Consider the following 14,872-nt stretch of genomic DNA (forward strand, 5'->3'; position numbering starts at 1 on the left):
AGAATTAGGATATTATTGAAGAATAAATTTGATAAAGAAAACGTCAGGAAAAAGCGTTGTGAAGAAGTTTTAGAATGTGCTTCTGGATCCAACAAAATTCAAATATATAACGTAGCATGGAAATATGCCTTTCAAATTTAAATTTCGATAAAAAGTTCGATATAATAATGACCGATCGAATTAAATGATTTGTGAATCGCAGAGGTTGGAGCAGATGAATATACTAAGGGAAATATTCGTTTAGGTATATCGGTGATTTTCCGATGTTTGTGTCGATTAAGGGAATTTAGAATTAACTTTGTTTCTATTTGACAAATGCGTCGTCTTTCTCTTGTTTTCGGTCTACCTATAGACATATAATACGGGGTTGTTTTTTTTTTTGGGGGGGGGGGGGGCTACCTGGCACCGTCCAATAAGTTGACAATTACTGGCCTTATTTTTTGTTGTTGATATATTGGACAGTATCTGTCCATTTTTTTTTTAAAATAATGGACAATAATTTTCAACTTACCTGTATTTGACACCTACAGGTGACTTTTAAAATACAAGTGGATTCTCTTTTATATGAAAACCTACAATAGCACAGTATTACATAGCAAAAATGTTTTAGATAATAAGAAGAAATGTTTGTAAAACATAAAACCCCATGGCGCAAAATTAAAAAGGGTTTTACACATGCATAATTCAATTGATAGTAATGCCAAACCAATTCAAAATATTGAGCGGACAATATCTTCAGATGTCCAGAGTAAATTGACCATGTGACCTAATTATCAATAGACGTCATCTACCCCGTAGGATGTACCAGTGTACCAATTTTGGTGACATTCAAGTAAATGATTCTTAAAATATAGGAGACAATATATTGATGTGTCCATTTTGACCTTTAATCATTTGAACCCAAATTTTATAGGGATCATCTACTCCTTAGGATGTACCAGAGTACGAAGTGTGATGTCTGTCAAGCAAAGGGTTTTCAAGATTTTGAGCGGTTAGTATATTCTTATGTTCAGCTTGATCTTTGACCACGTGACCTCAAAATCAATAGGGGCCATCTACTTCTCCAATGTACCAGTGTACCAAATTTGAAGTATGTCAAGTCAAGAGTTCTCAAGATATTGAGCGGACAGTATCTTCATATGTCCAGAGTGGATTGACCCTTGACTTTTAACCTTTTCATCTGAAAATCAATATGGGTCATCTAATACTCATAACCAACCCACATATGAAATATCATTACGATCAAGTGAATGGTTCTCAAGATATTGAGCGGACAACATGTGGTCTAACGACCGACCGACAGGTGCAAAGCAGTATGCCCCTTTTGATGTAAACAAGCTATAGTGAATAGTTTGTTTACAGGAGGACAATTTTTATTTATATATATTTTCAAAAAACGTTGAGAACCTGGTGCATGAATTACAATTACATCTATACTTATAAATTAACAAATTTTGCCATTAAACTCTGCAACACTTGCTATAGAGTTACTGCTTGCACCTTTAATATTGTTTCATATACGAGGTGAAGTCCGTAAGCTGTCCGTAAGATGTAATGAAATCTTGCTTGTTTAGTAAATATCGTACAAATAATTATTATCAATTAAAAACCTACTTTCGTTTTCGATAAACAACCATAAAATAAAAAAAAAAAAAGATGAGAGTAAAGTGACGGACAAGCTTTGACGGATCTAAGCCAGTTTTCTTTTTTTAATGACAACTTAAAGGGACTGACTCCCAATTCTTCGCCAAATTTTATTTTTCACTTTTGATGATCAAATTCCACTGTCTAATGTATGTACATTGTAAAAGGGCTCACAAAAAGATTAAGAGTTTCTTTTAAAGAGTTTATTATTGCTTTGTAAACAAAGATTCTAGTATGCTATTGTTTACGTTTTCAAAGAAATGGATATCGATCTAAGTTTATCATATCTATCGCATTTCAAGTATTCCCTAGGTAAAAGGTGTCATTTTAAAGTTAAAATTTGTGACTGTAAAATTTAGATGTTTTGAATTACAAAATTAACATTTCACTGGTTTGTTTGTAAACATAAAAAGATTCGAGTCTTTATTTACATACCACAGTTAAATATTGTTCTAATCCTTGCATTCAGAAGGTAAATTTTGGCTGTCAACATTAAATGGGATACATTTTTAATATTCAACATAAAAAAAATGGAAAGCATCCCCCCTCCAAAAAAAAAAAAAAGAAGTGAACCAGTCCCTTTAATTAAGTTAATACGATGTGAAGTAAATCTGTTGTTTATCGATGCTTGATTTTGATCTTACAGAAGAAGTAAGTTTTGATAACTGTTGAATAAGTAGAATATGTTTGTTCGTTTCTTAAATCCATGACTTTAGTCTTGAATCAGCCTTATGGAAATTTTCAGAAAAAAGCGCCCTGAACGAGGCAACATCATAAACGAGTAGGTTTAAAACCAATCGTACATTCTCGGCCTGTCTTTCCGCAAGCCGGTAAGTTGCGATTGGTTTACAACATGATCAGCAAGAAATAGTGTATGTGTTCAGTATTCCAGGGCCGTAAATTACATGGAGGCGGAGGAGGCAGCTGCCTCCTCCAACTTTTGAGCCAAAAAAAATTAAAATTTAAAGTTCATTAGAATTTATGTTGTTTCCAATAACTAAGAACATGATACCTCCCTTAAAAAGCATTCCAAATCTTTCTTTTAGAATGAGTTAGTCAAGTAACATCTTAGAAGGCCCTAGAATCAAGGATTTTGCACGAAACGTATTCAGTGTGCACAAAATGTGCTCAGCGTCTGGGGGCCTGGGTGGCCCCCAGACCCCCGCCTAATTTCCTGCCTCCTCCAAATTGAAGGTTAATTTACGGCCCTGGTATTCGTTATAGTTATAATGGTCTTGAACTTTTGACTAGACCCATATGTATCATTTTATGAAGATTTATGATTATATTACTAAAATACATGTACATCTCATTCAACGACCCCCCCCCCCTTCCCGAGACCAACGATTTGACAACATTGATAATTTTTTTAATACGATATTCATCTGATATTTCGATGTTCTTATTTTTCTCCGTGATTATAGAAGTCACTGTTACGACTTTTTGTAATAATTTATCAACAGTTACTAATATATACAACACAAAAAAGTTTTTATTTTGGTTGAACATGTTTTGTGATGACACAGATCTTGAAAGTCCATGAAAGGTAAAGATAACGAACAGTGATCAATCTCGTAACTCCTATAAGCAATACAAAATAGAGAGTTGGGCAAACACGAACCCCTGGATATACCAGAGGTGGGATCAGGTGCCTAGGAGTAAGCATCCCCTGTTGACCGGTCACACCAGCCATGAACCCTATATCCTGATCAGGTAAACGGAGTTATTCGTAGTCAAAATCAGTGTGCCAAGAACGGTCCAACAATCGTTATGAAACACGTCAGACAACATTTTACCCAATGATAGGTTGTACTGGCAAACTAGATCGTTATAACGACCATATAATTTGCGAAATGCTGATTTTAAACGTGACTGTTGGAACCCCTGCACCATCAACTTGTTTGTCAGTAGCCTGCTTAAATTGTACATGTAAGTAAAAAGGCGAAAACTGTCCAATATGTCATATATCGAATGGTTCAGGGCTGTTCTGGGAAGTTTGCACCTTATAACTTTAAAGTTAAAACATTTTACCAAAATTAGGTTGTACACAACCATGCAATATCAAAGAAATCAGGCCATTGTTTACAACATAGCAGTTTCTTTCTGTTTGTCATTCGTATGGTGCATAAGTTTTCGATTATTGCGTTTGACGAGAAGAAACGAGGTGTATTCATAATTTTGCCTTTAAATTGTCGCACTGGAGAAAAACTACCATTATAAACACATTTTCAATACTGTAAAAATGTTTACTTATGCGTGGGGAAAATTTACACTAATTACGCGGTCACGAAATAAGCGCGTAAAAGTCCCCCACGTGTAGTTATAAATATTTGATGTAATCTGTTTTATATTCAGTTGTCGTGTACCCCCCCCCCCCCCCCCCCCCACAACGCGTAATGCTGAACGTGGAAAAAGGTGTACTTTACCCCCAACGCAAATAACCACGTTTCAATTTTTATGCCCCCGAGATCGAAGATCGAGGGGGGGGGGGGGATACTGTTTTTGTCCTGTCTGTCATTTTGTAATTCTGTCTGAAACTTTAACCTTGCTAATAACTTTTGAACAGCTTTGATATTTCACATGAGTATTCCTTGTGACAGGACCTTTCCGTGGGTACCAACAATTTGACCCCGTGACCTTGAAGTTTGACCTACTTTTTGAAAACTTTAACCTTGCTAATAACTTTTGAACAGTAAGAGATAGAGCTTTGATATTTCACATGAGTATTCCTTGTTACAAGATCTTTCCGTTGGTATTGAACCTTTTGACGTTGACATTTGACCTACTTTAATTTTTTTTTTTTTTACATTGGTCATAACTTGTAAATGGTAAATATTAGAGCTTTCATATTGTACATGAGCATTTCTTTTGACAGGACCTTTCTACTGGTACCAAGATATTTGCCCTTGTGACCTTGGCCATCTTCGGAATTGACCATTATCAGGGGCATTTGTGTTTCACAAACACATCTTGTTTAAATTATGAACGACGATTCATTTTGTCTTTTCTCAACTATTCGGCATGACGGATTACAATTGCATTCGTAAATTCGGTATCTAATTTTCAATACGGAGAGAGATCATTTATGTTACACAAGGAACATTTGATTTGGAGCTCCAAGTGACTTAATTGATAATGATAAAGTTTTATTTACTGTATATGATATCAATGAATATAGCATAACTAATGCATGCAATTATTCAAAAATTGTTCTTAATTTTATTTGGATTAAAGATATCGTTCATTGAATTCGTGTGCGCAACAATTCAAACACGCACTTACATGTAAAAACGTCATTCCTCTATGCAATATCATTCAATTGTGATTTCCCGCGCTTCCGCGGGGTTTCATCTAGTATCTAATAAAACATATTAAGAAAATTCTTATTTTGCAAATAAAAAAATTTATGAAAATTAATTTACTAGTAAACCTTAGTTGTTAAAATTTGCTAAATATACGACTAAAATCATTTTAAAAATCTTCAAAAAACACTATCTGTAATTGGGCTTGGTTCAGAGTTCACGAAGCCGAAATGTTGTAAGGCAAGCACAGGCGAAATTGAGTAATTCACTACGACAAAATCCAAAATTCAAGAATCACATTGGCAGTTTATAATTCATAAAATATTTCGTGTTTTGTTAAAAATAAATAGATATATAACGTATATCGTAACTTCATATGTGTATAATGAAAATAAGTTGCTGTCCTTTAATAAAGGACCGCAATGTGTGGACCATAGGCATGCGTTTCTAACATAGACTTAATATTCCAGGTTGAAATAAAACTTGAAACATGCAAATATTTCATGATATAAGTCTTACTGCGGGAGCTGTAGGATATGAAATATTTGTAGCTTTGACCTTTAACCTCGGAATTAAGAACATTTTCGTATTTGATCTGGATCGTATAGTTCAAATTCAAAAGGTGACTGAACCATTCTGGTCTTATAACCAAAAAAATTAAATATATAGCTACCAAAATAAAAAGAGCTCAAAAGGTCAGTGCTACCTCACAAATGATGTCCCGTGGAAGCTCAGTGGTAGACTGTTCGCTTCGTAACTAAGAGATCGTGAGTTCGAGTCCCACCCGTGCCATGGCCGCGTCAAATCTAAGACGAAAATTTAGTTAGTGATTGGTCCTTCACCAAAAGCTCGGCATTTAGAAGTGAAAATCACGGACCTTTCGGATATGACCTTACAAACGGAGGACTCGTGTCGCAGCCAGGCATTGGCACACTAAATAACCCACTCTGCTACGACCATGAGCGCTAAGCATAGGTCTAAATTTGTGGTAATTCACCTACAGCTGGTGACGTCTTAGTATGAGCTAAAAATTCTCGACAGGATGTACAGCAAACAACAAACAATTTTTAAGATATGAACAACAATACAAGTGTATTACCTTTATGTTGAATGTTGCTGAGGTAAATATGTAACTACGTAATTGGATAGTTTTTCACGAACCGTAGAGAAAAATCTTGACAACGTGTTTATACGTTGCCGGTCCAGATAAACATGTACTTGTGTATGATCACATGCTACCCTGTTAGATAAAAGTGCAAACGTAAACTCGTGCATTATGCAAGCTGACTTTACCGCATACTAGTAGCATCCAGTTTAACCTCGTTTAATATCTTTTCCGCATGGACCCTGAATAAAAGCGTAACTTTGTATTCGTGCTTAAAAATGAAAGACTTCATAAAGCAAGTTTCAAAATGAACTTTGTTATGAATTCAAACAATGTTATATAAGTCTATTGAGCATAAAGTAGGGTTCGCATAAAGTTGCAAATCTACAATCACTGTCCATAGCACTGAATGTTGGAATCCCTCTACACAGGACCAAATTCCTTGAGCGGTCACTTTTATTATACAGACTAGTTGTTTGTTTCTTTGTTTTACATCCCGGCGAATTTTTTTTACTCATACTGAGACGTCATCAGCTGTAGCTCGGCGCATACGGCCGTAGCAGTGAGGGTTCTACGTGCCAACGCCCGCCGAACACGGGACCCTTTCTTCAAGGTTATATTCGAAAGACCCGTGATTCTCACTTTTAAATGTCGAGCGTTTCGCGAAGGAGCAATCACTATCTAACTTACGTCTTAGGTACGACTCGACCATGGCACGATCGGGGCTCGAACTCACGACATCTCCGTTACGAAGCGAACGCTCTATCACTAATTTACCGTGACCGGTTCCTAGTACTGGATGTGAGGTGTGTTTTCATTGATGTCCAACATACCAACATACTTTAAGAATCCCGCTGATGTCTCTTTTCCAGGTACCATACATCACAACGTGTCTTGTTGACCGAATGAACCATGTTGGCCCTGCTTCCTGACCATGAAATATTCATTATACTTCTATGTTGACCGTTAACAATGTGTGGATGTGTTGACCTGGTCATGACACTCGTTGCACCCAAAGTAGCCTTTGTTGTGCATTACTCAGGAACTGTGTTGATGATGTCTGAAATATGTATACTTAATTAACGGTGTAAGAAAAATGCAAGAAATACCTTCAATATAGAGATAATTGAAAGTGTTAATAGCGACTGAATCGAATTTCAACAATCGCTGAGACTGTCCACGAGTGTTTGAAAGAACTAGTACGATTTGAAAAAAAAATTCAAAGTTATCACTAAATAATATTTACAACCCGTGCGCTACACTCCTCCCCCTTATAACGTCGGTAAAAATGACACATTTTGAATTTCAACTAACAAGTTGAAGCCCCGCCTCGGCACTGACACCCCCTCTAATAACTCTACTTAAACCCCTATGATTGTTCAAACAGGGTGAGTAGTAGTATAATAAAACTATCACAAGGCCTAATACATTGAACTATAGCTGCCACATTGATGTCTGAATTCATGAACTGAACGTTAAGATTATGCAAGTTTAAAGGGGCATGGACACGATTTGAGCTGAAAATTTTCAAATTCTATTTTTCCATATTTATTGTTTACAATGTTTAACTAAAGTATTAGTAATGGTCAACCAAAACTTGAATATCAGTTGTTGAGTTACAAGTGAGATACAACACTCACAATTCTTTGTTATGTAAACAAGGCTCGTGCCATGTTTTTGCTTACATATAGACTGCTTTATAGAAAGTAGCATATTTTAAAGAAAATGAGATGTGCTAAACACTAGAATTTTTTAAATTGTGTTCAGAATTAACCTGTAAATTGAAAAATCTGCTTTAAACGAACCTTTACTAGTATATGTAACCTATGTAAACAAACACATGACACGAGCCTTATTAATATAACAAAGAACTGTGAGCTCTGTATCTCTCATGTACCTCGACAACTGACAATCAAAGTTTTGCTGACCACTAGAAATACCTTAGTTAAAAATTCTAAACATTAAAAATGGAAAAATAGTTTTGAAGAAGTGCAAGTGGATAAGTTTGGATAGAACGACAAACCAAAATTTATATGCCTTCTATCTTCGCTCACAATAACAAAATATACTTGTATACACGTATAACCCCTACGATCTCTTAATAACGAGGGCATGCATATTCACTCTTTTGGGGTAACAATTATCTCACAAAAATGGTGGGTTATGTTTCCAAATGACAATTTTTAAGCTCTTTTAATTTGGGTTAATGATTTTGGCAGTAGAAGCACGGTAAGATGATGCTAATTTAGATTTCAAATTCATACATAATGTTTTTGTGTGTAAGTTATTAATGGGGCCTGCTGAGAACAAATGAATGAATGAAAAAATCCTCACATTTACTTTTTCCTACAATGAAAGTCATGGCAATATGATAATAGTGTATTCTAGATTAAAAAGTGTCTGTATATCTATACTTCAAAAAATGTGCATGTGGCACTAAAATCCCTCGACTTCTTAAATCTAAAAGTTCTTGCCTTTCTAATAAACGCAATGCATTTTAAAAGATCATATCACACAGCTATACAGTCAAATTTTCGTTTTGAATGTACGTATGTTAAATATTTACCTTTTCAATGGCTTGTCATTCGATAGGACCAATCTTACATTTGTAATTGTCATTTAAGCTCGGGATCTGGATGCTATTACGTATGGTTATCTAACCTCAACTTTGTGCACGTTTTACATCTTTTCCATTAGATTTTTTCTCTTGAGAAACATGTCTTCACCTCTTCCTTGTTTATCACACGGAGAATGGGATCAACATTTGCACAATTACTAATCATGTCATTGTAGATTAATAGTGTAAATATTGTTCACACTATATCTCTGTCTGCAGGTAGAGGGATATCATATATACATGTAAATGTATTTGCTCTTATCGCATGATCTGAAAGACGAAATATAATACAAATTATAACGTACATATCATAAAATGTTTTGGTATGTATACCTATACAAGAGGCCCACGGGCCTTATCGGTCACCTGAGTACTAGTGATACTCACTACTTCCAAGGGCTATGAAATCTAGAAGAAGAAATTCTTCTCTGAATATCTAAGCTAAATTCTGATGTTCAGCAACAGAATTAAACAAGATAGGTTCTTAAAACTTCAATGCCCTCAAAAGTGCATGCACTGATGAAAGGCTCTACATAATATAATATGTGTATTAATATTAAAAGATATGACTAATTTGGACCCATCCCAGAGTCAAAACCCTGGGTTGTGAAATTCACCATTTTTTGTATATTATCCTTTTCTGCTATTCCTAAGTATGCATTTAGATTTTATACAGTATCAGCAAACTTACACATAAATACCATATACTAAGTTTGGCCCTACCCTGAGGTCAGAACCCATACCTCGGGGATCATCAAATTTAGATTTTGGTAAAAGACTACCTGCTCTTTCTAAATTTCCATTTAGTTTGAATTTATTATCAATAGCACTAAAGAAGATGTCATTTAAGTGTTTTACACATAAACACTATATACTAAGTTTGACCCCGCACTGGGGTCAAAACCCCTACCCCGGGATCATAAAATTTACAATTTGGTAGAGGCCTTCCTGCTCTACATCGCTATGCATTAGTTTTTCTTAAACATGTGCAGTTCTAGAAAAGGTTTTTGAAAATTGACCAATTTTGGACAGTTTTTGCCCCACTCCTAAGGCCCCTGGGGTGCAGGAATCCTGAAATTTACAATTTATATCCCCCTTGTTCCAAAGATGCTTCATACCAAATTTGAAAAGAATTGGAATGGTAGTTATCAAGAGGTTTAAAAATTCTATTCTTCATACATTCAATAACTGACCATTTTGGCCCCACCCTAATACCAAAACCCCCCAACCCCTGGAATCATCAAATTTAGATTTTGGTAAAGGACTACTTGCTCTTTCTCAAAATCCATTTAGTTTCAATTTATTATCAATAACACTAAAGAAGATGTCATTTAAGTGGTTTACACATAAACACTATATACCAAGTTTGTCCCCGCCCTGAGGTCAAAACCTCAACCCCGGAGATCATGAAATTTACAATTATGATAGAGGCTTTCCTGCTCTACATCACTATGCATTTAGTTTTTCTTACATATGTGCAGTTCTAGAGAAGAAGATTTTTGAAAATTTTGGGCAGTTTTGTCCTGCCCCTAGAGCCCAAAGGGTGCAGGAGTCCTGCAATTTCCATTTTATGTCCCCCTTGTCCTAAGGATGCTTCTTACCAAATTTGAAAAGAATTAAAATAGTAGTTATCAAGAAGTGAAAAATGTTCAATTGTTAAAGCACGACGGACGATGAACAACGCACGACGACAGACAACAACCAATTGCAATAGGTAACCTGAATTTATTCAGGTAACCTAATAAAATTTAAACCAAGATGTTTGTGAAAACATTATGCCATGGATCAAATTCAACTTTGTACAAGATGAATAGAAATTTGTTATCTGTCACGTAGCTTTCACGTTGTTCGTTTTGGTCACAGGTATTTTTACTACTTACGTAGCAGACATATTTGATTTTTTACTGATTTATTAGTCGTCTGTCAACAAAGTTGTCGTTAACATTATATTTTCAATTTAAAGATTTTTTCCTTAGATCTAGAGCTTATTTACCAAACTAAGGAAAAAATAGTCATATATGCAGGGGATTGCTCGAATAAAGTCCTGTACCTTTCCAAAGGGAGAAGTGTATAATTATAGTGCAAGTTGGATACCTGTAACTATTCAACCCATAACCCTCGTGTGGAGCGCTCATTCACACAATGTCCTGATGTGGAGTGCTCAGTCACACAATGTCCTGGTGTGGAGGGTTCAGTCACACACTGCCCTGGTTTGGAACAGGCGGTCACAAAAAACTTTTAAAATCTTCTCAAACCCCAGAACTTTAGGATACAGGTTGTCAAGATTCAATGTTGCTCAATCCATGACCCCGGGGGCTAGTCTGAGCCGTAATACAAAAATACAATACACATCATCTTCTCAAGAAACACAATCGCACAATTTGTTAAGTAAAGATACGATTATTGTCATGTAGTGTACACGTTATTTAAAGTTTTTTAATCTATGACCCGGTACCAGGTACTGGGGGTGGGGGTGGGGGTGAGGGGCGGGGGTGATGTAATCATAAGGATGTCTATAATCAATTTTACTTTGTCTATTCTCAAAAACCACAAAGCGCAAGCAGTTTAAACTCAATTTCAAGATCATTCAAACTATGACACTCGAGGGCCACCCTACGATTTCTTACATTTTTTACATGTGGATATATGTTGTTTTGAAGTGATTGAAGTCAGCCCCCACTTCGAAAAAGCACGCATATTCTATCATCTTATTAAGTACATTTCAGTCGTCAAAATACTGTTTAGAATGCAACATTTTGCTTTTTTCAGTAAACAATTTCCAGAAGCAAATACTAGAATCTGCATATAGAGATCAAATATGTTCAGAATTCACCCTTTTGCTTCCAGTTAGCTAAATTTTATCGGGGGCGCGGAAATTTCCGAATCTCTATTGATGTCAAAAATTGTTCAAAGTTTACCATTCTGCTTCATTCAAGCTTAAGAAAATTTCAGGACAAGCCTCTAAATTCTCCTGGAGGGTTACATGCCTTCACAATAAAAACTTGCGATCACAGCTCATTCATCAGTATATTGAATTATGATACACACTATTACTTCCTAAGCTTAGTGGGATCACCGTATAGAGGTTTAAAGATTCGTATTTGTTCTCTTTTTATATGGAAATTACATCTTCTCATGAACCGCTAGGTTACAGTTAAAATTATCATATTGATATTCAAATATCTATACATGTGATATAGCACGAGTATATTCCACACCAGGACAGTGTGTGTCTGATCCCTCCACACCAGGACAGTATGTGTCTGAACACCCCCCCCCCCCCTCCCACCACCAGGGAATGTGTGAATGAACACACCACTCCAAGGCAGTATATATGACTGACCCCACACTCCGAACCCTCTACACCAAGATAGAGTGTGACAACCCATCACATCAGGGCAGTATGTGACTGAGCCCTCCATACCAAGACAGTGTGTGACTAAACTCTCCACTCCAGGGCAGTGTGTGACTGAGCACCCCACACCAAGACAGTGTGTGACTAAACTCTCCACTCCAGGGCAGTGTGTGACTGAGCACCCCACACCAGGGCAGTGTGTGACTGACCCCTCTACACGAGAGTTGAAGTTTGAATAGTTTCATGTATCCAACTTTCACTACATACACACCTGTCCCGTTTATATCCATTTTAAAAAACGACTTTATTCGAATAAAATTTAATCACCTGTATACATGACTATTATTTGCTTAGTTTGGTAGAAATTGGTCCTGGTTCTCAAGAAGAAATCTAAAATGAAAATTTTAGATTAACAACGATGCTGATGACAGACGATGAAGTTCTCATACTTTCATATTTCCTCAAAACTGACAAGTTAAACAAAAATAATTAAAGAAAATCAAAATGCTTGCCAAATGCACATCTTCAATAGCCATACAAACGCTCTGTAAAATAGAAATATCCTCACTTTAAAATTGTGGGAGAAGTTGGACAGACAAATCATGTACCCTAAATATAAAATGAAGTGGCAAAACTGCAAGAAAGGTCAAAATGGATCAAAATTGCAACATGACATATCCATAGCAAAATTTAGCTTGATATATATATATATATATATATATATATATATATATATATATGGCATAGGAATGAAAATAGAAACAGAAAACGATGAACGGAAGGACGCTATGACGAACGTGCAGACATCGCGGTACCAAGATAAAGGCGAGCGTTTAAAAACTATAATATCACAAAGTCGTCATTTTTGTCATATTGTAAGTTTTGTTTCCAGTAAATTAAAAAATTACAATATGACAGAATGAAGTAATTTTTTATCAATTTTCCTTTATGACAAAATGAAGTAAATTTCCAGTAATGTCGCATTAATTTTCTTTTAAGAATGTTGCTGTAGGGGGGGGGGGGGGGGGGGTAGAGGGTTACAATTAATGTGCAACTCCATCAGGTAATGGGCAAACTCGACAAACTATGCTTTTTCAAATGTTTTAAATTATCTGAATAGTAACAGTAACGGTCAATTCGTCAAATACAATTCCATATTGTCTTGTTTGCCGACAAGCTTCTTCACGAGTCTAAACATAAATTTTTATGGAAAATGTCAACAACCTCTTTTAAATATCTGAAGTAATGTAAATAAAATCAGTTATTGTAATGATAACTGTATGGATTGGATTTCAAAATCACCATAAATGCCAATTACACCCCATTACAAATGTAAGAGCGGAAACTTATTCGATAATTCATGTTTGTAATGGGCAAGCTGTTCATTGAGGGTATAATAGACGATAGAAAAATTCAGTGAATTTTTATGCTTGTACATGTACCTATAAACCTCTATTCCTGAACACTTATTGAAAATGCCCCCAGGGTAAATTCTATAACAATACAATGTGTACAGTTCTCCTGTACAAAACTCTTAAAATCGCATCAGGATAGTTTTTGGTAAACCTTTCAATATTAGCAATAGGGCTTTCCGAAGCATTAGGATAACGCACAATAATCTCGTATTTTAACAAAACAGCATTCGAGCTATACTTGTGTAAAATTTAGCTGTGTAGACATAACTAGTATGTCAATAAGAGAACTGCAGCTCTCTTGAAAAAAGATAATGGGGAAATACCAGACAGATATAGACCCCTCCCCTTCGATCCAGGTCTTATATTTCTCTATATTTACAACACCGCCTCACGAGTTTAATGTCAAAAGATTTCGTCACTTTACACTTTAAACTTACCTTCAAACATTTAATAAACAAAACCATTCGAACCCAAAACTCACAACTTCAATTGTTTTTTTTCTCTCTCTCTCTCGATTACTCTCTGTTATTACAAATTGAACAGTAACTGAATGCTAGTAAGTTTTTTTTATTTGAATGCTACGTGAATATGAATACCATATACAAATGTACTAACTTTGCTAATGCTTATGTAAAAGTTAGTGTATCCCTAATTCTTATAAATGCAATGTTTGTGTTTCCCCATATTGTTATTCTTTTTCTATTTTTCCCCTGTGATTGTGCTAAAGCTAATTTTCTCGCAATGCTTATGATAATGCTAGTTTCCCCCAATGCTTATGATACATGTAATGCTACCTTTCTCTGCTTGCTTATGCTAAAGCTATTAGTGTCCGTGATTCATTACCTTGAAGGTGCAGATGATTTAAAGAGATGAAGGGCATTTGATTGTCCATCTAATGTGATCATTCGCTAGCAGCAATTCGCGCAGTTAACTCAAGTTTTGCCTCGTTTTCCAATAGAATGAAAATTTTAAAAAATCATAGGGTATGCAGTAATATTCCACGCGCCGTTTTCAGAGATCTTGACCCTTAAATTAAATGGTTTTCATATCTGTTTTCACAAGGGTTTGATAATCAGATTACAGGATCTTTTCATTGATTTGCAAAGTGTAACTTAATATAATGTAGTTATGACGTTATTGTTTGATGAATATACATTCCACCACGGTTATTGCAAAGATAAAATGAATGCCTCGGTCATTATTCTAAGAAATATCTTCATAAGTATTAACTGATTATGAGAAAATCGATACATATCTCGCTTGCACTTTGAGTTTTGCTAATACAACAATAAAGTCGATGACTGATCAATCAATATATGTTGTAAAACAAATTCGTAAATGACTGAAGAACATTTGTCATTCTGTATAAACTAATCGTCTGCATTCCGAGTAACACATGTGTAACACATGTAAACATGGCGATACACAGACAAT

General features: G+C 35.5%; 2 protein-coding genes across 4 annotated transcripts in view; one reads left to right on the plus strand and one right to left on the minus strand.

The window, feature by feature from the left end:
* The window catches only part of LOC125677196 (platelet endothelial aggregation receptor 1-like), a 351,642-nt gene that overhangs the window by 304,707 nt on the left and 32,063 nt on the right, over positions 1-14,872 (plus strand). The window lies entirely within an intron of this gene.
* LOC125649582 (uncharacterized) overlaps positions 1-14,872 on the minus strand; it is a 172,572-nt gene that overhangs the window by 154,896 nt on the left and 2,804 nt on the right. The window contains exons 2-4 of the mRNA XM_056157956.1: positions 8,618-8,938; positions 6,885-7,111; positions 512-572 (exon numbers count right to left, since the gene is read on the minus strand). The gene's annotated coding sequence lies outside the window, so the exon portion shown is untranslated. The remainder of the gene's footprint in view (positions 1-511; positions 573-6,884; positions 7,112-8,617; positions 8,939-14,872) is intronic.

This window comes from Ostrea edulis, chromosome 3, assembly GCF_947568905.1.
Source record: "Ostrea edulis chromosome 3, xbOstEdul1.1, whole genome shotgun sequence".
Lineage (NCBI taxonomy): Eukaryota > Metazoa > Mollusca > Bivalvia > Ostreida > Ostreidae > Ostrea > Ostrea edulis.